Source organism: Protopterus annectens, chromosome 9.part0 (assembly GCF_019279795.1).
Source record: "Protopterus annectens isolate FY-2018-M chromosome 9.part0, PAN1.0, whole genome shotgun sequence".
Taxonomy (NCBI): Eukaryota; Metazoa; Chordata; order Ceratodontiformes; family Protopteridae; genus Protopterus; species Protopterus annectens.
In genome coordinates this window covers 1256107629-1256135331 of record NC_056743.1, presented here as the reverse complement: position 1 = coordinate 1256135331, position 27703 = coordinate 1256107629, and the positions used below count along the sequence as shown (strand labels likewise).

The 27703-nt window shown below is 39.9% G+C and overlaps 1 protein-coding gene across 1 annotated transcript in view; it reads right to left on the bottom strand.

Annotated features, from left to right (window-relative positions):
- Positions 1 to 25546, bottom strand: part of LOC122811979 — a 1339201-nt gene extending 1313655 nt beyond the window's left edge. Inside the window, exon 1 of the mRNA XM_044084179.1 lies at positions 25414 to 25546. The gene's annotated coding sequence lies outside the window, so the exon portion shown is untranslated. The remainder of the gene's footprint in view (positions 1 to 25413) is intronic.
- Between the last annotated feature and the right edge of the window lie 2157 nt (positions 25547 to 27703).

Here is a 27703-nt window from a genome sequence, read left to right as displayed (position 1 = left end):
CACATTGACTTTCTTCAGAGTCAGCCCTGGAGCACTACACTGCTAAGTGACTTAGAGTCATTCAGTAAGAAAAATAAGGCTGAAGGAATCAAACCCTGTACTGTAGGAAGCAGTTGGGTAACAGCTCATTGCCTTAATTCACTGTGCGGACTGCCAGACATGCCAGTGTTACAGTATAACTAATTCCTGCTCTTCATATAAAGAGTTCTCTAAGGACGTACTATGTAAAGTCTCATTTATTTATGGATGCTTTAGAGCACATTTACCTCAGCTAGATAGTCTCAGCATTTAATACAGTAGGTGGTGGCTAAGTGTGGCAACTAAAGAAAAAGTGTGGTCTTGCCCATCATACAGGCTAAGAAAAATGTATTTCTATAAAAATCAGGGATCTGTTTTTAGTCATTATACTACCCTGAGAAAATATTATTGGGAGAAAAGTAACCATGGGAGAAAGTTAACTATATTGGATGTCCTTTAAGGAGACAACAGGGTATTTTACAGGATGAATACTTGTGGTACAGTGTGAAGAATACCAAAATTAAGGGATGAAAATTTGATGAAAGAAACATATACTGAATGCTGAAAGAGGCAACCAACTGCTGTTCCCATGCAATAACACATTTTAACCCTTTGTACAACTCTTGATTCATTATGCTGAGTAATGCATTCAAACTGTGTGTGTCTGTTTATCACAAACAATATGACTTCAGTAGGTTTTGGAGTTAAACAATACATGTTTAAACCCACTACTTCCCTGTCTTCAACCAGGTACACTGTTCTTTCCTTTGACTGCTTCTGTTCTAGAGGAGTGGCTATGAAAGCACCACCAAAGGGTGTGAATAAATAAGGAGTTTGTTCTTTTCTGTTATTTACTTTTTTGGAAAAAAATTGCTGGTGAGTGCAAGAAAGCTGAAGAAGAGACTAAGATGGCAGAAGAGATGATGCACCAAGGAAAAGCGTCACTGTGAAGTGCAAACAGTTCAGCAACTATGGTAAGAAATGGGAGTTTGGTAATTAAACGTAACCCTACATCTGCTTTAGAAGCAGAGATTCAGTAAGAAAAAGGTTGGTGAATGTAAGTTTGTTAAAGAAAATAGATAAAATCAGTTATCATGACATCAAAACATCAACAGTTTGTTCTAATTCTTCTCAGAATGATTCAAACAATACTGTATTACGAGGTTAAGGGGTGGTTCCTGAACAGACAGGGCTTTTTCCACCAAAAACTGTTTAATGTGTTAGAAAGCAATGGGAATTGTGGGAACAATACATGCAGAATAATGTTTTCGAGGACGAATGAGGTTTAAAAGAAGGCAGGACTTGAATGACCTATTTAATGTTTGACTGACAATAACTGGGTAGATTACAAGTAATATGCAATGTTTGCAACTAAAAATATGTCAATATGGTTTGTTTTCATTATATAGATGTATGATTGCCTGTGTGGCAAGTGATAATTTCATAAAGATGTTTCTTCTTCAAAAAAATGGAAATTTTTGAAACAATTCATGCAGAAAAAAATGGTTTGGAGGAATAAGGTTTAAGAGAAGACAGTCACCGAATAACTTGTATAATGCTGCTTAGATTATATGATACATAACCATATATGTGATGTATTGTACTTGTAAATGTAAACTTGTTAATATGACTTGATTGCTTTCATACTGATGTAAGTTTGTCTGTGTCACAAGTGATGATTCAATAAATGTGTTTAAAAAAATAAAAAAGCTGTTTAGTGCAAGCATCCAGGGTGCACATAAACATATCACTGCTGGATAAGGATAAAATTGAAAGTGGTGGTATTTTTTACTCTGTGTAAGTAAAGATCACACCTGAACATGACACAAGTGATTAGTGCCATTAAAGTTATAATGAACGAGGATCTCTTTAGCAGCACTCAGTCTTTGTTAACCTCTAGGACCTACAATGGAATGTATGCTCTGCTCAGGAAATGCATCCTTTTCAGGCTACATTTGCACTTCCCCTTTCCATGTCCCTACTTTCCTCTCCTTTAATTTCCAGGTTCTTCTCACCACTGAACACATTTGTTAAGATTCAAACAAGCCCAGGCAACATTTTTGGACTGGCTTAAACATTTTTCCTTTTGAATCTTTTTTTTCATTTAGGTTTTGTGAGTGCAAGCTGGTAACTTTATTCATCATACCGTTCTGCTCTTCTTGCAATCATTTGCAAATTTTGACAAATGAAAAACACATTATTTTTCAGTTAGGGTAATGTGACCATTTGGTTTAGTGCTGAGACATCCGTCTCTCTTTCCTTGGTCTCTGGGTGGATTTTATTCATTATTTCTTTTCTGTTTGTTGTTGATTAGGGCTTTGACCCACTTTAGCCCTCACAACTCGTTCTTCTAACTTCAGCAAACAGATTATTCATAATGACAGTCATGACAAGGTAGCATGTTCATAGGTTCATAGGTTCATAGGTTCGTACTAGGATATCTGCCCTAGGGCATTTATAAGCCTAGCCAGAGTGTGTGTGGCTTTCGCCACCCCTTGGGATGAGAATACTACGCCCATTTAGGGTTTAGTTTACTGTGCCTCTGTCTAGTAGTGACACAGAGATGACCCCCGGGGTAAACCTACGATCTCCCATCCACTTGTCAAGATTTCTCTTGAAGAGAGCTAGTGAGGGGCTCTGCCTAATGTGGACTGGGATTCTGTTCCAGAGTGTAGGGAGCCTCTGGGTTATGAATCTGTCCCTCCAGCACATCCTATTTATTTCTGTGTTGAGGTTCAAATCTCTTGCTCTCGTGGCTCTGATAGATTTGGATTTTCTGAGGTGGAGCATGTCCATTAATTCCGGATTGGACATGGCCTTGTACGTCAGGCATAGATCACCTCTGAGTAGGCAGTATGCGACTGAATAGAGCTGGAGTTCCTTCAGCCGGGCAGCATATGAAATATGTTTGAGACCCTTTATCCTTTTGGTGAGGAACTTTTGGGGTCTTTCCAACTGCTGCAGGTGTCGGGTAAGATACATCCCAAATGGGGCACCATACTCAATCATGGGCCTGATAAGAGAAGAGTACAGGGGCACAATGACCTCTCTTGATCTGGATGTGAATCCCTTCATGATAAGGTGGGCAATATAAAAGGTCTTCCTAACCACCTTGGCAATGTGAGTGTCAAATGAGAGGTTACTGTCAACTTGGGTCCCTAGGACCCTGATTACCTCTTCCATACTTAATGGATTACCACCTATGTGGTAATTTGTGGGTACCTTGTTTTTCCCAAAGGGTATGACTATACATTTTTTGGCGTTCAGTTTAAGGCCATGGCTCTGGCACCAATTATCCATTTCTATGAGGCCTCTCTGAAGGATGCTTGTGTCCGCTGGAGTATCAATTATGGCGCCCAGTTTGCAGTCATCTGCAAACTTTGTCAGCCACAATCCTCATGTTTGCTGGCACCTCGGAAAAATAAATGCCGAATAAGAGGGGTCCCAGGACTGAGCCCTGTGGGACACCGCTTGTGACTGGCTTAGAGTCTGACATGGCTCAAGCAATTCTGACCTTGTGGGTTCTGTCCTTGAGCCAGTTTGCAACCCATCTTGTGACATATGGGTTTACATTTAAGCTGGTGAGTTTGTCTATGATGCCCGAGTGTGGTATTGTGTCGAAGGCTTTTGCAAGGTCAAGGTAGGCTGTGTGAACTGCCTTACCCTCATCAATGGCCTTAGTGACTGTTTCAAAAAAGTCGACCAAGTTCAAAAGGCAGGATCTGCCCTTGACAAAGCCAAATTGGGTAGGATCCAATGTCTGTAGGTCCCCAATGTCTTTGTTTATGAGTTGCATAATGATCCTTTCCATAGCTTTGCAGACCAGGCTTGTCAAGCTTATGGGGCGATAATTTCCAGGGTCCGTAGAAGCACCGCCTTTGTCAAGTGGGACCACTGTTGCTGTACGCCACTCTTTGGGTACGTATCCTGTAGTAAGGCTAAGATTAAACAGCAGCCTTATGTGCAGATTTAGTTCCTCTTGGAGTTCATGTAGCACACAGCCCGGGACACCGTCTGGTCCCATTGATGCTGTGTTTTTAGCTTTGGAGAGGGCGGCTCTCACCTGGGCATCTGAGATGTTAGAGAGGCTACACCCTGCTGGAATAGATATTTCTCCTTTTGGGTGGGAGGGGGCGGAGAAATTTGCACTGAACCTGTCTGCCAGAATGTTGGCAATGTCTGTGGGTTCAGTGTATTTTGTGTCATTTTGGACTAACTCTGAGCATATCTGGGAGTTTCCACCCAGGTTTCTAACATAGCTAAAGAAGGCCTTGTGATTGTCTTTTGTGCCTTTCGCGATTTTTCTCTCAAAGTTGGCCTTGGATGATTTTATGTGTGATCGTAGTTTTTTGCTAGTACTGATCAGAGATGCCTTCCCTTTTAGGGATTTTGCTCTGTCATGTAGTAGCTTCCTCCTCCTGTTGTAAAGTTTGTTAATGGCTGGGGTCCACCAGACAGGGCACCTGCCTTTGGGGGAATGGGTCTTGGTTTTATTAGGGATTGCATGATCCATGCATTCTTGAAGGTGCCCGTAGAAGGCATTTATAAAGGATTCAGCGGTGTGGGTTGTGGTTTCCACTGGCCCAGAGGCCTTGAAGGATACCACTTCAGTCTTAAGAAGTGTGAAGTCGGCTTTTGAGAAGTTCTTCACTGCGGTCTTTTGTGCAGGGGGTGGGGGCAGGATGTGGATTTCCAGTGAGATAAATTTATGGTCTGATCTCACCAATGAGGGGTATACTTCTGGTGTGGAGCATTTTGTCCCCATGTTTGTGATGATCAGGTCTAGTATATTATCTCCTCTTGTGGGAGTGGTGACTAGTTGTTCCATCGCATTTGAGTTTATGAATTCTAGGAACCTTTGGGCTAGGGTGTTGGGGCTTGAGTAATGTTCCCAGTCTATGTTTGGGTAGTTGAAGTCTCCCAATATGATGGTATTTGGTGAGACATTCATACTCTCCAGTGTCTTCAGGAAGGCTGAGTGGGGTTCCTGAGTTTGAGAGGGTGGTCTGTAGCATGCTACAACCTGTATGGCAGTTTTGCCTATGGTTAGTTGCACCTGGATGGTCTCCGATGCTTCGTGCGTTGCGACTAACCTGGAGGTGTGGGTATCTTTGATGAATATGGATACTCCCCCTCCTTTTGTGGTTCGGTCCACGTTTTGGGGCCGGAAAGCATGATATGAGGTAAAACCTGGTAGTGCTGGGGTGCTCTCAGGAGCCTTGAACCAGGTTTCAGTCACTGCATAGACATCGATGTTCTCCATACTGAGGAGGGCTTCGAGAGCGTGCATCTTGAGGTTTAGACTTCTGGCATTGAGCAGCATTACCCTTAGTTTTTTTTCACTTGTGTTTTCTAGGGAGGTGGTTTTGTCTTTTGAGCCTTGCCTAAAAAAGGCACTATGGGGGTGGCAAGAGCCTTGGCCAATATCCGGAAGCCCAGGGGTGACAGGTGCAAGCATCCCTTGCGAAGCAGCGTGGCTTGTCAAGCATGTCATCCCAAGCAGACAGACATTGGATCCCCTTAGAATGACACCAGTAATTAAGCCAATTGGTAAAGCTGATCATTTTGTCTTTGTACTGTGGAATCATTCTTGGTGAGGATAAGATGCTGCTCAGGGTCAGGGTCACACCGGCCTGGGCTACATAATCAGAGAGCTCCTCTATGTCTCTTTTCATGTAGTCCAGGGAGGTACGTCTCAGGTCATTCACACCAGCATGGACAATGACTGAGTCGTATTTGTACTTGCTTTGGAGTGACCTGAGTGCTTGTGTTATGTGGCGGATTCTAGCGCCTGACAGGCAGCTTACTGTAACCTTTTCCTTGTTCAGTCTGGTGAGCGGGACATCAGTGTGTCTGACTATGGAGTCGCCTATTACAAGTGTATCTGGCATGTTGTTTGGCCTTAAGGGCTGTGACTGTTTAGCACACTGACTTTGTGAACTATTTGCATGTGGTATGTCTTGAGGTAGTAGTCGCTTGGGTGTCTGCTTTGGAGGCCTCTGTTGGTGATGTTTTGTGATATTTGTGTAAATTTTAACATACCTACTTTACATAGGTACCGAAAGCAGCTTTGTGCCTAACTATTACAGCATCAGGTTAAAGTAAAGTTTCAGCAAGGCCCTCATACCTCGGCCTCTGGTTCTGTTGCTTCTAAAAACAGGAAGAAGGGATCCCATTCTTCTGTCTCTCTTTCTAGTTCTCAATAAAAGGCAGGTCTTTCTAGTTCTTGTCAGTTTTGGAAACTATTTTCATGCAGCTAAGTCTATCCAACAAACAGTCATTTAGGCCAAATATGTTAAGTTACAAAAAATTAAAGCCGCAGACTAGTGTTTCAGAGAGTTTCCCACCTGCTACTTTTGTGACCAGTTGTTTTGGTGAGCTGCACATTAGGGTAAGTATCTCCAGTATTATCCATTCATGAAATGGCTCAGGGGAGCTAGGGTCCAGTGGCATCTTACTGTACCATTCACTGACTATGCTTATTAGACCAGGGCTCTTGTGGACCTTCAACAAAGGCAAACAAACTTTCAATCTCTCTGAGGCTGTGAGAGTTATGAAGATAGATTTGATGTAAGCACCCAGTTCTCTCCAGCACTGCTTGGCTTGTGTGAATCCCCATGTTCGGCACTTTGTGTGACACAGTCACATTCTGTTTGCTCAAAATTTACTTCCTTGGATTCCGGAGTACCAAAACTGTCTCCTTTAACATCGGGCCATTCCTAGTACCCCCAGCAGACTGGGCTACCTTCCTCTGGTACCAAAAGGAGTGAAGAAGTTTGGAACTTGTTCAATTTGCTTTCTTATCTTTGTGGAAGCTCCTTGTTGCCTCCAGATGGCCCAGAGTTAGCTTGTCCTATGCACCCTGTTCATCTGCCAAGCAGTGGCCCTATTGTGGGCTCTAGTGATGGCTTCTTCATGCTTTATGTCAGTTCCTCTATTGCTCACCAACCATCCAGTGGCCCTTTATTGGGTTGGACACTGGCTCACTGACAGTGGATAGCCCAGCATTGATTAGGGCAAAAAATGTTACTAACACTCAGCCCATTTTGAAGGGCCAACTCTGGTTGTCCTGATGCTGGAGGGCCAAGTAGAGGTGATATCTCCTGTTCAAATGCAGCATGTTCTAGGGTCTATACCCCTTCATCCTTCGGGGTGGATCAGAGGATCTTCTGCATCAGAATAGCTACCTCCCTGTACTCTTGACTATCTTTGGATACAGAAGGTTCCCCAAGCAGACAAACAAACAGAACCAAGAAGATTTACCACACTGATTCCCCAACAGAAAATAAGGACAACTAGTGGGCCACATCCTCATCCTCACTTCCAAATTACCAAAATTTCAGCAAAGATTTACATATGGTAAGGGAGAGGCAACTGACCTTTCCAGGATCTCTCCTTTTCTCAGAAAAGACTACAGGAACCTGAAGGACAACCCAAGCACACTCCCATGGGTTTCTTTCTCTTGCTGATATTATTACAGATACCATACTGATTGTGTTGGAAAACCCAAATACTGAGGTTCATGTCTAAAGAAATAATTTCATCTACCATCAAAGTGTCCAGGGTGGAGATGCCTAAGCCAGATGTAATGTTTCTACACCTGCACTAAGGAGAAACTCTGCTCCTCAGTTACAGTCTCTCCATACAAGACAAGGATTCATGAGTTTTGGATAGGCTGAGTCCTCAGTACTGTGTATCAGAATACTCAGTAGCCTTGTGCAAATGCTCTACTTTCAGATGGACATTTTGTTTGAAATGTTGCACACTGCTGAGGAACTGCCTAACAGATCAAAAAAGGAGCAACTCCTCAGCCAGACAAGATGTCTTTGACCATCACCAACTTATACTGTGTGTTCTGTATAATGGCAGAAAGGGAGTTGTGATGGAGGTGACATCCAGTATAATCATGCTTCTGCACTCCTGGCTGTGCTTTACCACTTTCACTATGGATGCCAAAGTGACATTTATGGGTGTACCCTTTTTAGGGTCACTTAATGTTGGAGCTTGAAACTGACCAGCACTTTCAGGGTATGAAGGAGAAAGGTCATTCCTTTCAGCTGTTGGAATGATGTTTCATTCTCACCAGTATTACTGTTCAAGGATTCAAAAGAGTCAGAGGGAGCCATTTTGTCATGCATCCTGAAAGCTGACAGCAGTGGGAAGCTGTACTTGGTCAGTCTCTGTCAGACTTGAATCAGGGGAACCAGTGGCCCAGTGGTTGCAGGATGCAGCCTTTTCTTGGAAGCTGAAGTCTGTATAATTGAGGGGGCCTACATTGTTCCTGAGTCCAACTCCAACTGCACCCTGTTGGAGGCGGTCGGGAGGAGGTTCTCTCTGCCCCTTTCTCAATGGTACAAAATATCTATGAAGAGGTTGAGACAAATTAATCATAAAATGGTTACTTCATTTCATTACTGTGTAGTCTGAAATGCATGTTTTCTTTTACCCTTGCCAGACAGACCACCCTGTCAAAAAAACAAGGAAGGAAGTGTAACAGCTCCTCAAAAAAATTGGTGCCCCCCCAAAAATGTAGGGACTCAGGCCCATATTGGATCTCAGTTGCAAAATATCTTTGTCTCAAAGAAGTTTTTCTGCATGATGATACTTGTAGTCCATGCCCTCATATGTATTATAAGAAGCCTGGAAGTGTTCTTTCGATCATCAAGATATGTGTCTGCAGGGTCTATATTATATATTCAAACTTTCTAAACTTCAAATCCCATATGTTCGACAAGATATGATCAAAGTTTAAAAGTTTGAATATATAATAAAACAAAACAAAAACAAAACTTACCTTAACGGTGCAGGCAGGATGGGGAAGCCCCCCTGCACCCCCCCTACTTAAATATACCAACTCCGAGATTGCACTTCAGTGCAGAAAAGGGAAATTCTCCCATTCTGCATTGAACGGCGCCATTACATTTAACCTTCGAACTCTTGAAATGTCAATCATATGGTGTCGACCATATGACATTCGACATTTCAAGCATTCGCAGTTCTAATAGGAATCCATGTCTACACACAACGCATTCAGGAAGTTATTCCATTCCAGAATACAGGACAGTCACTACTAGTTTAGGTTCCTGCTGTTCGGTCTCACCTCAGCCCCCCCCCCCACTAGTGGTTACCATATGTTTGTCAGTAGTGGTGTTTTATCTGTGCCTGCTGGCTATCAGACTCTTCCCCATACTTGGATAACTTGGTTCTACTGTGACACACCAAGACAGTCTCATTTGACGTGATGATTTTTCTGCTCTGATCGTTCCACTGGCTGGAAGTTCCAGTCAGTTTGGTGATGTCACAACTCTTTTTCATTCATAGAGCAGTAATCAATACCAAGGCCTGCTGACTTTATTTGCTTTTGTACAGAGTGAAAAGCATACATAAGACAGTTCTATCCCTGGTGTCACAGGGTCAAGCATCATCAGACTTTGACTTTGTGCATGTAACAGACAAACTATGTATGACCCCTTCACCAGGCTACACAGGAGGTGACTGCAGCTGAGCAGTCTCCTTCAAGGTAACCCCTTAGTTGGCATGACCCTGCTGGCCATGATCTCTACAGCTGCCTCTGCCTTAAAGTAGGGGGCATTTCATCGGGCAGACATTCCAAGAGAAGTGATCTTTCCAGGAGACATCCTTGTACACCAATATTCTTGAAATGGCAGAGAACTTGCTAAGCCTCCAGGCACTCAAGAACTTCCTTTCTGCTGGAGTTCTAGGTCTTCATTCATGGCTGCTGTCTGAAACTGGGTGAAACATAGTCCTGTGCACTGTGTCAGGAGGCATGGCAGTCAGGAAGTCGGCAGTCTCAACCCCACCATTTTCTAATTTGCACACATATTCCCATGAATGGACACAGTCCATTGGGAAGGTTATGTCTGCAGAGCTGAGCTTGCATTATGCATTACGTCCTAAAGGTTAACGAAGACCGAATTCTCCAAAGCACATTAATTACATTACTGTTGTTTACCCTCTTATTAGTAAGATACTAACAAGACAGAGTATGAAAGTTATGTACTTACTATAATGCCAGATCTGCACTGGAGAAATGAGTCTGCTTTCTAAAACTAGCGATAAAAATAACTTGGGAAGTTTGATCTATATGCTTCAGAAATGTAAATGGTATGATGATCCTCAGTGCTTCACAGACAATTTAATCTCCAATCAGAAATTTACAGTTGCAGTCTGTGGTTTTTGTTGATGTTGCAGCACCAAACTGCACAACTGTTTAGATCTGCACAGAATGTCCATATTTTTACCTCATATTTTTGGTCTTCTCATCATAAAATTTGTGTTTTTTTGGCAAATCACTGAGGAGTGAAGTCACTAAATAATGACATACATTTGAGTTTCAGACTTCATATCCTTCAGAAAAATGCATACCAACACAAATCTGTTATTTTAACAACTTTCTACATTTAGAAGAGCAATATTTAAAAAATATCCCTATTTTGGGGCTGTTGTCCCCCTGTTATTTTAAAGCTTTGTCCAGATTTCTTATACTAAGCAGTTGGGAGGTATTTACTGCACCCTATTAACACTTCAGAGCTGTGCCGTGCACTGTTGAAAGCATATACAAGTAGAAAAAGAAATCTGAGAATAATAAATAGAAACACAAAAATGACCAAGTAGAAAAGCTTAATTTAACTAGCAACATCTTGTGGAGGATACTGCAGTTGATTCATGTGTTTAGAATAATAAACAGAAAAACATAAAAAGGATAATGATACAGAAGAACAAAGTTTCAAACACAAAACACAAGAAAAACGAAAAGATCTTATGGCCACACTTCCTTCTTTGAAAGCCATCTGCTTAACTACGTGTTGCAAATTACTTTATACAGGTTACAGCAAATGTGACTGAACTTAGGTGCCCAAACATTGAGTTTCTGCATTCAGAATTATATATTACATGTACAGTATGAAATATTTGCCCTACAGGCTTTATGTTTCCCTCTAGACGGGTCATGGATGGTGGGGAACTCCAGCATTGTCTAAAGAAACAAGACATTAGCCCAAAGGAAGTTTGAGCTGGTAGATCTTAAAAACTGAGGAGTTTGCTAGACTCAGGTTGGTTGTATGTTTACAGCTTAACCATCTTACTTACAGCAATCCAGCAGATTAAAGGCCCATTTAGAAGAAAAAAACATTCACATTTCAGGACAGGTCAAAGCCCTGGTAGCATTTATACAGATCAGGCAGCATATGCAACTTTTAAAATATTTTGTTTTTGTTATAGTTGTTCAGAGACACGTGGATGCATTATTCATAACCATACAGTAACAAGCAATTTATAAAGCCAGGCCAGATATTTTGATTTTTGAATTAGACTTATTTAAGATTTTCATTGTATGACTATACTGAAACATTTTTCGTTCTCGTCAATATTTTTTAATTAAAGAAACTAAACAAATACATTTTCAATTTGGCCACACTGTCTGTAATAAATGGAATTTCCCTAAATTAAATAATTACCACTGATTTTCTCCAACACTGAAAGCAATACTTTTTTTATTTGCTTTAACTGTATGCAGTCATTTGCACTTCGGAATGGTGCAGTGGCTACTGCTGCTGCCTCATGTACTGTAACCTCACATTCTCCCTACATGCTTTGGCTTCTTCCACCTCTGAAGCTTCCCTGGACTGATGGCCCAGCTGCTGTAAAACAATCCCTAGTTGTGAGTTTGCATGTGTGTGTGTTTGTGTATGCACGTGCACGTGTGTGTGTGTGTGTGTGTGTGTGTGTGTGTGTGTGTGTGTGTGTGTGTGTGTGTGTGTGTGTGTGTGTGTGTATGCATGCATGCCTGTGTTTGTTGAAGGACTCGATGTGACCCTGAAGTGAAAGTGAAACAGTTCTGCTTCTTCCAGCTGTAAAGTGGTAGAGTACTATCCCAGTGTTTGATTTTGAAATTCCTGGCTACACCCCTTACTGTGAATGGAAGTCAACTAAAGCTGTTAAAAACAGAAAGGAACAAAAGAGGCAGTCTTCATTTAACCATAAGGTTAGAATGGATGGAAAGCAAATTAAATCATCATCATCAACAACTCCTTTTTTCCAAATGTTCTGCATGCGGTTGGGGTGTCCTGTCAACTATCTCCATCTCTCTGTCTCTCTCTATTCAATGCCACACTCCTGCCTTCTTCAACACTCATGCTTGACTGTCACAGGTCTTCTCTCACACAATCCATCTATCTCTTTGATGGATGCCCTTGTTTCTTCTTGTCTTCATCCTGTCTCTTCCAAATCTTCTTCACCAGACTGTCTTCTACTTTTCTGTACATGTGCCCAAACCACTGTAATATGTTCTCTTTAATCATTTATGCAATTGGAGCTCCTTTGGAGATCCTACCACTCATCTCAGACACTTCATTTCCATCAACTCTAGCTTCATCATTTGCTCTACCTTTACTGCCCAGTGCTCAGGTCTCTGTACCATACAGGAGTACTGGTTGCACCACTGTTTTGTATACCTTGCTTTTCGACACTACACCCGACACTCAGGTAAGCAAATTAAAGGCTTTCAATAACTCAGTAAAACAAGGGTGACAAGGAAGACTTTATGAATGAAGAATAGGATTCACTTCATCACATGGATATACCTCAGAGTATTAAAATCTGTCTAGGTAGAGGTTAAAATGGCAGCTGTCTGCAGTATTGTGCATGCAAATGTTATGTAACCTAGTGCACTACACACATTGCTGGATAAGGATATGCAGTTAGTTTCCAGTGTAAATTGGTCTAAACCTTCTCCTCTCATTTCCTATCTTTGCTGCATCAGGCTTTCAAGAAGTGTACAAGTTATTGGACTTTGATACTTGTAACATTTTCTCCAGGTTAGATACATGTCTTCACTACCAGTGACCACTGTTGGTCACATGAGGTAAGGAAGAAGAAAGTGACCCAATGGTGGTGAGTTACTGCCTTTGTTTTTACAGACTGATAAGTACTTTATTAACCAGTTTAGCCTTACTGTTAGAACCTACCTACAGAAGCGACTCAGACAGAAAAGCTCCCAGATATAACAAAAGTGACGTAAACAATTGACAGACATGCACAGTAGGAAATGCAGATTATTTCTGATGTTTTTGCATATTTTGAGAGAGGCAGATAATGTGCAAGAAATAAGATAGAAGTAATCCTTGATGTATGAGCCAGTGACCTATTACAAAAGCAAATGCATGCATCAATGAAAGATGGTAGTGCAAGCAGTGACATTTGTGGTCAGTGAGATGAGTGGGCACTTACTGTAAGGTTTCTGGATGGATTAAAATGTGTCCATTACAGAGTTGTTGATGTACCAGTAAACTCTAGCCTGGAAGCAAAAAAAAACAAACTTTCCAAATAGTGAACAGGAGTTGAAAGAAGACCTGCTATTCTTGAGTCTTGTCCAAGTGGATACCTTGAACAATAGCATGAGAATTTGCTAACACAGGTTTATAAGGTGCTGCATACCACTGTAAAAACATGTCTTTTGTAATTTGTGTGTATACTGATCATGTCTATATAACTAAATGTATCTGTAATTTTTCTATGTGGACCTTTTTTCCCCGGGCCTCTGCTGAAAAAGGGCCTTTTCGGACCAGTCAGACACCCCCAGTTAACAAATGTAAAATAAAAAAATACTAGGTTGTTGATTGAGTAGATCATTTGTAGCCTGGTTATTACTAGCCTGTTGCTTGGATAGATAATTTGTAGCCTAGCCATCTACTACTATATACCCCCTTTCATTAGGGATAGACGGGGACAGTCCTGGGGTGAAGTTACAGGTGCCCGTCAACTCATCTAGCATGTGTGTGAAGAAGGTTAGGAAGCTACTTTGCTTAACATAAAGGAGAAGTCCGTCACAGAGGAGAGAAATTCTTTGAAAAAGTTATCTATTTTGCCAGCAGGCTTTTTTTTAGCAGAAGTTTACATCTTTTCAGCAGGTGTCCATGGTATTTCAGGTTTTGTGAATGCACAGGTCGTCACACCGGACTGGGACATATGAGGCCTTGTACGCAAAGCAGATATCACCCTTTAGGGGTCTATATGAGATGGAAAAATTAGATAATGCTTTAAGGTGATTCACGTAGCTCATGAGATCATGCCTTTGATTCTCTTGATGAGAATGTTCATGTTGGATCATGTTTCTAGGCAAACACATACTAAGGGGAATATTACATTCAACTATGGGCCTAATGAGGGAAGTACAGAGATTGACAATAACTTCCTTGGACCTAGAAGATGTACAGTGGATATAAAAAGTGTACACACCCCTGATAAAATGCCAGGTTTTTGTGATATAAAAAAATGAGACCACAATAAATCATTTCAAAACTTTTCCCACCTTTAATGTGACCTATAATCTGTACAATTCAATTGAAAACAAACAAATCTGTTAGGGGAAAAATATAAAAAACATACAATACTCTGGTTACATAAGTGTGCACCCCCCCCATGTGGGGGGCTGTGCCCCCACACCCCCCTACTTTTATATTCTAACTCCGAGATCGCACTACAGTGGGGAAAAGGGAATATTCCTTTATCCCCACCTGTGCTGTGATCTCAGCAAAACCATTTTCTCATGTTTTTTCTTTTTTTAGCTCAGTTTCACGAAAGTGTGCTTGCCCGTTTCAATTTCGTTGAAAAGTGTAGGCGATCATTAGTCCTAGACCCATACATATATATATATAATGTGTGTGTGTATGTGTGTGTGTGTGTGTGTGTGTATATCACACACACACACACAGACACTGTGAGAGTGGGGGGGGGGCTTGGACTTTATATCACAGGGTACAGCATTATTACATTTTTAGCGTTTTGTGACTTGATTATTATGTAATTTCTTAAAGGTAGCACATCTGTGTGAGACACTTTTGTTACAATGTTTTATGCATTGAGTAAGAGAGACATGACCTTTTACAACAGACCCTTTAATGTTTTCTATTTCAGGTTATGTATTCAATCCTTTGATGCTGAAATATCAACAGACTATGGGTTCTATTCTCATAGCCCAAGTTCAGGTTCACTTTCCATCTGACACTGCAGTGCAGCGTAAGGGGAGGTGCTAAATTCCTGAGTGTGCAATCCTTTGTGTGAGACATAAAACTGAGGTCCCAGCTGCCCTAAGTTGGCAATGGGTTGGGTAGATGTAAAAGGGGTTCCTATTAGAACCTCGAATGCTTGAAATGTCAAACGTCATATGGTCGACACCATATGATCGACATTTCAAGTGTTCGAAGGTTAAGCATAATGGCGCCGTTCAGTGCAGAATGGAAGACTTTCCCTTTTCTGCACTGAAGTGCAATCTTGGAGTTGGTATATTTAAGTAAGGGGGTGTGGGGGGGGTGCAGTGGGGTTTGCCCCCCCTGCCTGCACCGTTAAGGTAAGTTTTTTTTTTTTGTTTTTTGTTTTTTATTATATATTTGTACTTTCAAACTTCGATCATATGTTGTCGAACATATGGGATTCGAAGTTTTGAAAGTTCGATTATATAATATAGACCCATGTAAAAGATCCCATGGCACTTATAAAAATTGGAAAATGTTCCTACTTCTACCCATGTAACACTGTTCCATCTTACTCTTTGTCCATTTTTAATCAACAGCAGCCTTGTCTTTGTTGGAATTTCACTAGTATCTAGTACCTGTTTTATGAAACATGAGGGCTTCTTGCTTTTTTTAACCTGCTTACTTATTCAGAGAAGCTGAATAAACACTAGTTGGAGAAATGCAAAGGTGATTTGCATTTCTCCAACTAGTGTTTATTCAGCTTCTCTTGTAATAGCTCTACCATCTGAGAGACCTCCTCCCACATTTTGTTACTGACTCAATGATCCTCATGAAAACGAGAAACGGCAACAAACTTGTAAATCAAACACAAACCAAGTCCAGTGCACAGAATCTTCCCACTGTTGGTAACAGTTCAACAAATCCACTTTAAACAGTAGAAGAAGGTAGTAATCAAAGGAGCACAGGCTAAAGTAAATTAAAAATTATTTATTTTAAGCGCTTTTTGTCTGCCTTAAAACACAAGACTTCATCAGAAACTACATTAAAATCAATTGACCCGCCATTTATATGCACAGCTGATCTACCAAATCACATTACTAAAATACACAGTAGGAAAGTAATAAAGAACCCGTCACGGACTTAAAAACAATATACACTCTAATCCTAACACCAACCATTTCAATACCTACTAGTACACATTAATTGTTACATGAAATAACATGACGTAACAATAAATATAAATCTCGAGAAAAATAATAATAAGGAAGTATAAGAAAGTGTAAGTACACATGTAAAAACCAACTGTCAACCCATAAACAATAATAATAAAATTGACAAAGAAATAGTCACTGTTCTACAGTGAAAAAAACATAAGAAATAAGTATAAAAAGTGGAAAATAAATATTAAGTAAATATCCATAAAATCATCAAATAAACAAATCACTTTTGTTTAAAAAACTCATAGAAGTATGTATACAACATTACTGTGTGTTCACTTTCTGAGACTTCTAAGTCTCAGGATACTAGAAATTGAACAAGCATCATTCAAACCAGGTGTATGACAAGCATTAAGTCTAACTTGCCATACTAACTCTAGTTCTTCCAATTTTAACGGTCTTGGACCACCTCTACTGTCGATTTTTATTTGATCTATGATAACAAATTTAAAGGTGTGCCCTATATTGGTACAAGCGTGTTTTGCTAAAGCATTTTCTAGCTTCTGTTTTTTAATTGCATATTGATGTTCATATATCCCATCGTGGAGCCTCCGCTCCGTTTTGCCTACATAAAATGCAGGACACGTTTTACACGTAGCCAAATATACAATGAAGCTAGAATTGCAATTAAACCTGTCTCTTATTTTGTAACGTGTATCATTAATAATAAAATAGACACTTTAATTACAATTCTCACATTTACTCATCCCATTGCGGCGAGTGTTGGAAGTGTTTGGTTGTTCTAGAATGGCTTTCAAATTACGTCCTTTTCTAAAAGGTAACCCTAGGGAATTCGCCTAATTTAGTGTAAATATTGTTGTTTATTCTAAATAAGTTCCAATTCTTCTTAATAATATTAATGCATAGCAAACTATGCACCGAGTAAGTAATAATGAGGTTAGTGTCGTTGCTATTAGCCTGCTCATAATCTAAGCTGGCAGCACGTGGTGGACAATTGCTATCCCCACAAATAACGGACTCATTGTACACATTTTTGATGGAAAGAAGTGGTACAAACACCTTTTCAATTCTCTTCGTTCTCACCTCATTAATCAGGTTATCCAAAAAGGATTCTGGATACCCACGTTGGACGAACATGCTCCTAAGAAAGGAGCATTCATCAAAGAAGTCAGTTTCCAGGGTAATCATTCTAGAAGCTCGCACTAGTTGACCCTTTATCACTGACTTTTTTTGATGTAATGGGTGATTTCTTGAGAAATGAAGGAATGTATTAGAGTATGTAGACTTCCTGTAAAGTTTAGCTATATAACTGTTTAACTCATACTCCTTGATCAAACAAATATCTAAATAAGCTATTTGATTAGTACTAAAAGAAAATGTAAACTGTAAGAATTGCATAGTAATGTTGAAATAGTCTACAAGGTTTGCACTAATACTTTCATCACCGTTAATGAGGATGAATATATCATCCAAATAACGGGTATAAAAAATCAGCACATCACTAAAGGTGTTGTTATTTTTATGGAATACATATTGGGACTCCCAGTGTGCCATGACACAGTTGGCAATGCTCACACCACAGGGAGACCCCATAGCAACACCCACTTTTTGGAGGTAAAATTGGTCCTGAAAGGTAAAAAAATTATTAGACAAGACCAAATCAATCAGTTCTGTGACAAGTCTAATCTCACTTGTAGGAGCTTTATATTTGTTAAGCAGGATCTCAACCCATTCGATCGCTATTGTGTGGGGAATACATGTGTACAGGTCCTTAACGTCAACAGTAAGGAAATTGTAGCTAGCATTGTAGTTTATAGAATCAATCATGTTCAAAAAAGACCAAGAGTCTTTACAAATTTGATCCTCATAGCGGAGGTATTTTTGAAGAATAATGTCTACAAATTTTGCAACAGAGTACGTAGGGGAACCCCTACTGTCAACTAGGGGTCTAAGAGGTGGATTCCCCAAGTCCTTGTGTATTTTAGGGATTCCAAAGATACAAGGGTATCTTGGATACAGTGTTACTAAATAGTTGTAGACGTGTTGTTCCACCCTACCATCAATAAGTAAATCTTCAATGCAGTTTTTAATCAAACTATACGCTTTATTCACTTCAGAACGTGAGCTCACATTATGTGCGTTGGTGTTCAACAATTTATAGATCCGGTCCTGATAGTCTAAGTTATCAAAAACCACAAGACCTCCTCCCTTGTCAGTTTACAAAACCGTAAATTTTGAGTTTTAATGAATGTCAAGAAGTCACGTTCTTCCTTACTGATGTTATGTGAGGACCTGTACTTATGTATGTTGTTAACCAAATCTCGAATGTCAAACTCACACAATTGTTCGAAAGTTTGTAAAATCGGGACCAAAGGTGGACCCGACCAATGATCCTCATGCTTAACTTGCTGGCCCCAGTGCATCCTGTTGTACCACACATCTGCTGGAAACAGCTGCATCTAAATCCCAAATTTGAAACCCAGAACGTTCTCTACCATCACTTAAAGAACACACAGATCAGTAATAATCACATATCAGCAGACAATGTCACATAACCTTCTTGAAAACAGACCTTTATGTTCTGGCTTTTCTCCTGCACAGAAACAGGCACCTTCTTCCAACCATGCAATACATCTAGAATTTAATTTCTTCTTCCTCTACTAGGAAGTAAATTTTCTTTTGCAACCTGAATTCTTCTGTTCTTTAGACACATTTCACCTGTTAATTCATGGATACAAAACATGCAAAGCAAAGCAATGCTCTACAAAATGTTCTAAGTAGTAAGGTTTCTGATACCCCAGAGGATGGCTCACTACGCAAGTATAGGCTGGCAGGAGTCTATACTCCTGAAAAGTAGTCAGTGTTAGACAAAATAGTAACAATTTTGTATACAGTATGATGAATTTGATAAAACCATCCCTTCTCCCTGGGGGGTAGTTACTACCGTAGACCATAATAGCCTTACACTCAGAAGTACGAGTTGTTCTGTGCATTTCAAAGCTTACAGCATTCAAACAACTTCATGGCTGGTGTCACACACACATATACATGCTACACGTACAGTCTTCCTTCAGAGACTCACCATACTTAATGTATATCCCATTATTTATGGGATCAGAATCTAACAAGGAGGCATTTCTAAATAAACTAAAAAAAAAAAAAACATCTTAATTACATCCTGAAACTGCTTGTGCAATAAATGATGATACGGGCACTGGTAGTAATAATATCTGTTACCCACAGCACTATCTTAACAGGAATATCCAGACTCTGCTTCTATAGCAAAACTGTTTACCAGTTGTACAACACCTGATTCATATTATTTCTTCTAACATTGCCTGTTGCAACATGTACTCAACTTTTTCTTCTGTGTCAAACTGTTCTATCAAAGAACTAGAAGTTCCTAATCTCTGCATACCACAAATTACATAGTCAAGGTGACGTGACAAACGTGTATATTTTTAGATGGTGTTATGTTTATTTACTTCTATTTGTTAAATGGGTTACTCATTCTAAGACGGTGGTCCATTTTCATTGGAGACTCAGGAAGAAAAGCTCCAAAAGTCGAACAGTACAATGTATAAGAAGTGAATAAAGCCAAACGTACACATACTCATGGTTGAAATACACATATGATAGTATCCTAGTATAGGAGTTATCAAAAAAGATGCTAATATATAACGTATAGAGTCGCAAGGGTACTTCTACTACAACTCTAACAGATGTAAGGATTGTTACTTTACAAAATAGGAATGTTACATTATTACTTCTGCTACTCAACTAAGCACAGCACAACTGTGAATTATTTAAGTAAATGTGTACATAATGCTTTTTCTTAATATGCTTTTATTTCATAAAAAATATCACTCTCACATTTGTATGTATGAGCAATAATCATGTACTATTGTACTTCTAACTTGCCACTTGAGCTTACCACCAGGTTAGTGTTGAAAAGGGGCTCACACTGAGCCCAGTCAGCCAATCCCAGGGCTACCACAGAAAAGGGGCTCCCACTGAGCCCAGTCAGCCTACGTAGGTCATTTTTGATAAGGGGCTCACTCTGTGTCCAGTTAGCCAATCCCAGAGCTGCCACAGAAAAGAGCTCAGCCTGTGCCCAGTCAGTCTATCCCATGGCTACCAGTGAAAAGGCTCTGTACCTGGTCGGTCTAGCCTATTCTAGTAATGAAAAGGGTCCGAGTCCAGTCAGCCTAACCTAGTTAGCAAATGTAAATTAACTTTTTCCTTTTGAGGATAGCTCTGATACAACCTTCCTACACTCCTCATTGCAGTGCACATATTGAGACTGGTGCAATACAACTGTCCAGCTGTTATGCTGATGCATACACTTAGTTGCTGTTTACTCCCACATTCAAGAGGGCAACACTTGTTTGCTGAACATATGCAAAATGCAAGCTTCCCACGCTCCTCATGCTGATACACACACAAGGTGCGACTCCCACATTCTACAAGATAGTAATGTTTTGTTGCACAGATCTGAGTTGCAAACCGCCCACATTTAACTAGATAGGAATGTGTTGTTGCACAAATTAACTCTAACATTACTTAAAAAAACAGTGCTGTTTTGCTGTGTGTTCATGAGCTACAACCTTCCTGTATGAAACATGTCACTGCATGTACTTAAAACAGAACTGTTCACACACTTTAGACAGGTTCTTTGGATGAGCGTACACGTACCAACTGGTAACTGGCCAAACAGTCTTGGCAACAAGAACTTGTTTATCCTGCAATTTATTTCCCTCCCTTACAAGCCAGACAATTGTTTTATTAATGCTTCCATCATCTCTCCTCCCATTTAATTTTTGAGTAGTGCAATTCAGACTGTCCCTGCTCATCTTATATGATTTGCAGTCCAGATCAAAGATTATTTTGACCACTCTGTGCTGGACTCTTATTAGCAGTTACATATATTTTAAGTGCATTGTGGTGGTGGGGATAGTTGTGGTTTTGATGGTGGGGGAGTAATCCGCACTTACTACTGCAAGTAAAGATTCAACAGTTTACCCAAGCAGGAATCAGTCTGTCTGGCCTCTGCTGCTGATGTCATGCAATGACCAGTGTGCTTTCTGTTACTGGTATGTTCTGCTATTGATCTCATGCAAAGTCCAGAGTGAGTCCTGTTAGTGTAATGTCCTGCCGCTGTTTTATGCACTAGGTACAGTGATTCCTGTTGTATTTTCTGTTATCTACTACTCCCCCAGCTTTATTGATAAGCCACATTCAAAGGAGCTGTCAGATCTGCACTGACAGACAACAGAGATGGTTGCGAGGGCTGCAGAGATATTAGTCTCTGTGGTGGCTACTGCATTTCCCAGCAAACTAATCAAATACTCTTATCACTTGATCCCACTACATGAAGTAAATAAACAAAAAGATGCGATGCAGCCGTATAAGCTGCACAACAGTAATGAAGGAAAGTGTACTAGCTTTATTTTAGTACTGCACTAGAAATCTAGCTCACACTGAAAATGTAACCCTCACCTATCCATATTACCAAGACTATGCTTCTCTTCCAAAAGGGGTATAAGAGCTAAGCACTTTCGAAGTACAAGTTTAATGTACTTTTTTACTGACCACTAAAAACATACTGTAGAGGTAATTAATCCTTCCTCCATTCCCCCAGGGCTGTCATCAATGTCCTTCTGTTTAACACTGTAGTTTAGTATTAGTTTAGCTGGATATGCTGTGGAGGGTGTCCCACATCTCCAATCACAACACTATTTGTTACATGTACTGTCTTTTTCACTTGGGGTGGGCTGCAACACACACACACACAGCACACCTGTAAAGTAACTTATGGTCTAAAATCCTTAACAAAGCTCTTCCCAACATGTATATCTTCAAACTGTCATAATAAGTGAAAGTCTTGCTGGTGTGGGGTGACCCAACAGTATATGGTAGTAATTATTTTACTTCTGTTGCTGCATTAATAACAAATATTATAAAATGTACATACAAACTTACAAGTACATCAAAAGAAAGGGTACAACATGTCCACCTAGCCTACCTGTACTTTTAGCCAGATCCATACAACTTCACCAAAAAACACACACATACACACACACACACACACACACACACACACACACACACACCAGTTTCACTTTTTATGCTTTACCCTGCCAAGTTAAACATAATGCCTATCTTCAGTTCCACAATCTCCTCTAGCAGCTTGGTCCATTTTTCTCAGCACTGTCGCTGTGATCTGCTCACTGTCTCCTCAGATCATCTTCATAGTTCAAACTGCTACCCATATCCTCTTTAGCCTCATACTTTTATCATGAATTCTACTCCATCCACTGTTCCTGTATATCGGTGTAATACCCTCTCCCAAGAGAAAGCACTCCCAGCACATCTGGCCTTTTTTTGTAAGACAGATGACTGACCTTATCTTATTATTGTCCTAACCCTTCTCTGCACTTTTGCCACTAGCATCACTTTTTTTCTATTCTAACGGACTTCAAAACTGAAGACAGAACACTGGCAGATTTGCGGCTGGACATCAAGTCAGCAATGAATTAATATTACTACCATTAATAAAAGGGTTGGCATTGTACATCGTTGACTACAACAAAACAAAATACAAAAAATATTGTTCCAGTACCCCCAGTTCTAAATATACTAACTCTGAAATCACACAGCCTAGTGTTCCACAATCTTATTTGAAGAAACAGAATTTAATGAAACTATTTTAACATTCCCATTTCATCAGAAACAGCTTGACAAGCAGCAGGGAACCCTAATACCGGTGTGACATCAACAATGGGATGTACAGCATAGTTATGACTTCGGCATCCCTCGAGTCCCTTGAATAGTCCCCCTCAGCACTGTGGTGACCCTTATCATTGCTCTCTCACTTATCTTCTAGTACTTAACTTTAGGTTTCAGCTACTACACACATGTTGAGGAAGTAACCACTCATTCATTCCAGTGTACATGCCATCAAGCACAGTAGTACCTAAAATTTAAACTGCTGGTGCCCCAAGGAAAAACAACTACTACTCTAACCTTTGTACTATCAGCAGAGGCTGATCTGGACTAGGTTTACGTCAATCTGTGTCACTTGTAACTTGTATGTTAAACTGCACTGGAACAATTCTGATCCCTCTGATACTTACTTATTACAGTTTCTCAAAATATTTCCCCTCTTTTGCTGCACTCACTTTAAGTTCATCTGTTCTAAAGTCAGACTTTTCACTAGGCCTCCAGCCCCTGCCCTATTCAAATGGAATCATTAGCTTTTGTATCCTTCCCATATTCTCCACAAGATAAAGTAATTTTGCTCTAAACAATTGTGCCACAAGTCTGCCATACATAGGAGATTAGTTTGTGATGTGGAGTCTCCTCATAGTCCTGTACTGCACAAATAATTGACTTAGGGTTCAAATCAGAATTGTAACCTTTGAATGTTGTACAGGACAGCATCATTCTGCTTTGTACATTGACCTCTGACCTGCAGTCTTCCTGCACTCCCATAGGACAGCAGTTGATGCACCCACTCATGCACATAATCCTCCTAACCACTCTGCAGTCTGGTATTACTGAAATGAGCCATTGCAAAATGTCTCATAAATGCAGATGTAACCTTAACCTAGTTAATACAGTCAGTCCATCTTATGACAAGTCAGCTGATATGAAAAAAATTCACAGTGTACAAACAATTTGAAGAAAAATGATTCACGCTGTATTTTTTAACTTATGCTAAAATATTATTTGGACAAGTTCACCCACTTGCCTAACATACACAAATAAAAATAAATAAAATAAATTCCACACCATGCCAGTGCCCAACGGTTATCATAATTATGCAACATCAAGTACAGCTTTCATAGTTTACAAGCAAATATGATACATCACAGGATGATAAACCAAGTAGCCTACTGTTACCACATCGGAATCTATGCAAGCAAACTTAAATTGAACTGCATTATGCCATACATATGGTCTAATGCTAATGCATCCTACACTGCACAGGTAAGTTAAAGGAAAGTATCTCACACTATAGTCATTAATTAATCCTTAGTCATGTCAAGAAAAGAAGGCGGAAGGCCTGGCTGACTGGCACACCCATACTTAAACAAATAAAATCTCATGTTACAGAAGTGAATTATTCAAGCAAACACCCCACCCTACATGTTAACCAAAGGAAAAAGAAAATGATTCCACACTGCAAGTAATCTAATGCTAGAAATCCATAGCCTACGTGCCTTTTAGGGTAGGGATGATGTGCCCCATACACTTAGCATTAAATTTTAAGTGAGATTTCACAAGAACGGTGCTTCACATATTTACTATTAGTATCCGGATATAAAGTGGATGAGAGAAATCCTCCCATCTTCACACCAACATTATTCCTACACCTATTAAATTTACAGGTACAGCTATACACAAAGTAATGAGGTTCCCAGCCTGCACTATGCAGGTAGAAGTGAACCCATTTCAGCTAAACTGGCAGCCTGCAGTCACACAAATCTGGACTGGCACTTTTCCACATTACACAAGTGGACTTGGGTTACTTGCGCCCAGGCTAGTAACCCTATGTAATGTTAGTCTTTGAGAAGATGACATTGGGAAAGAATGTGAATGGCATGGTTTCAAACCTGGAACTGAAAACTCATCTGAATGTTAAACGTAGTACCAAAGTTTAACTGTCTATCAAAATGCAGAAAATAATTTTGCTTTAAAGTCGGTAAACAAAACAACTCCTCTTTGGGATAGCAGCTTCTCTGCCTGAGGAAAATTAAAAACGTATCTGGGGAAAAACTAAAGCTCTGTCACAGGAATGTATAGCTAAGTACATTTTCCATACTTTGCCAATAGTTGACACCGAACAGGTTAGCTAAGAATGACATTTAGGAAAGTAACTCTTCTGCCATAAGTTGAATGTCGTCCCATTTGCTTGGGCTTATTGATACATAAGTGCAACAGAGATGTTTACAGCACACACCCACACGTAATTTCTAGCCTCAAGTTAACCGAGTTTTCCCTCACTTAACTACTAATAATGATGACACACATTGTCATTTCTCTACATGCAGCAAAGTCCAGAAATACCTCTGATATACTTCAGCTTACCTCTTCCAAATGTTAAATGTGTCAGTAGTACAAGATACTCACTTCTGCTGTCAGGCACAAGGAAAAAAAGGCAAACTATAACTTCTCTGCAACTTTTGGAAAGTTTCATTTTTTTTAATGCAGTTCCTTACCTTTTTGTCAAAATGTTCATGTGTTCCTGTGTCCTACTCCAGCAGTAAGTGCTAGCTTCAGAACACATACCTGCTACAGTCCATACTCTCAACGCCCCACCTGTGTGCAATAAACACACACATAGACATTTGCATCTATGCCACATGACTGGGGCAGGCAGTACATATATTTGCATTGGAATGGGCGTTCCATTTTAACCTCATGATTGCTGGCAGGCAGCTGTGTAAAGGAAAAGTCTAGCTGCAGACACAGCTGCCCAGGATCAGCTAAGAAACCCCTCCCCCAAATTCTTTAAGGCAGCTGTGTTCCCAGCACTTTTTGGCTCCAAAATTGAATGAGTCAGAACAGGCAAGGCCCAGGGATATGGGGTGGAGCTTCAGATGCAATAGAAAGAACAAACTTTTTTTTTCAGCAGAAGTGGAGGTTAACTAATTCTTCTGGTATCATCTGAGAGTTTAAAACCATACAAGGACTCCACAAGGCAAACAAGAGGAGGAAGGGACAACTTGGCTTATCAGCTGTACACTTATGAACTGCCCCCTTCTTTCTTATTTATGCATTCCTAAAACAGGACTGAAGAACTGTGCAGCTACAAGTACAAACTGCTATGCACACTTTTGTGTGTGTGTGTGTGTGTGTGTGTGTGTTTCACCCTTCCATTGTTTAAAATGGAGTCTTTTTCTAAACTGAAATTGTGCTAAACCATTAAAACTGGATTCAAGGGCAGCTCAGTGCACTTAACAATTACAGACATTTGCAGGACCCAAACTTTCAGAATGAGAGAACCTTCCATAAATGCTGACACAAATACAGATGTTACAAAATCATCCATGTTTACAAATATAAAGTTTACTTTTAGCTTTGCATCTGCAGAATATTACAATTTATTGTTTTTAAAATACAAAGATAACCCTTTATGTGCATTGTCAATTCATGAGAATCAGAACAAATTTAAGAAAAAGAACACACACACACACACACAAACATATATATATATATATATATATATATATATATATATATATATATATATTTTTTTTTTTTTTATTTCCAAATGTCAAATAAATACATCATGACCCAATTATTTAGTGCGTAAAATAAAGGTAGTTAGATTGTACCTTTATAACTTTTTATAATGCATGCCTCCGGGTCCTCAAATAGATGGTCTCTGCCTGGAAAATTTAAGCAGTTTACACTTCTTCTACATATTTATGAGCCCATTTGCTGATTTTTAACTCCGACTACTGTTTCAAGAACTGTACTGCAGGCATGCACAACTCTTTATGTGAAATAATACTTTCTCATTATCTTTCCTGAGCTTCCCATCTTTTATTTACCAATAGTCTATGACTTATTCATATCGACCACAGAAATATAGATATTATCTGGCAGTCACATGACCCACCTAGTCTGCCCATTATTTACTAGATAAGCCGCAAGGCATTCTTATCTAATTTATTTATTTATTCTCTTTTGTTTATCAGTAAAGTCTGACTGTGCACAAGTCCCATTTTCAGTGGAGGTCCAGAGAGAAAAGCTCCCCATAAAATACATTTTTACAGTGAACAACAGTAAAAAAAACTAAACATCTTAAGCATTACTTTGCAGGTAATATTGAGACATAAGTAGTAAATACATGTACCTTATAACTTAGAAATTATATTATTTTACATAAATCAATGACATGCTAACATGTAATAGCTAGAGGTACAAGATCAATAATAATGCACATAGGCTCAGTATGTATATCCTCATAAATAAGGGTGGATATCCCTAGAACATCTCTGCTTAACATACAAAGCCATGTCAAACCCAGAGCTGTTGGACATGCTACACTTAAAGAAATCCCAATCCCTCAGAGCCACACGCTCCAGGGATCTAAACCTTGTCATCACAATAAACAAAAGATGCTGGAGGGATAGGTTCTTAGCCCAGAGACTCCCCAAACTCTGGAATAGACTGCCCATACATGTCAAGCAGAGCGCCTCTTTGGCCCTCTTCAAAAGGAACCTTGACGATTGGATGTGAGAAAGGAAATTCACCCTGGGGATCACGTCAGTCACCCTGCTAGACAGGGCTCCAGGGAAGTAAATAGTGTGGAAAGAAATAGCCAGGGAATTGTTATGGCTAGGCTTGTATAGGCCCTAGGGCCGATAGCCTAGTACCAACCTATGAACCTATGAACACGAACAGAAAATAGAGGAGGAGGAAGGGTATAAGCAAAGATAGTCAGGAAATCATAAGTGTAAAAAGTTCTGATAGTGGGGAGGTCAGGAGATGAAGTGGGTA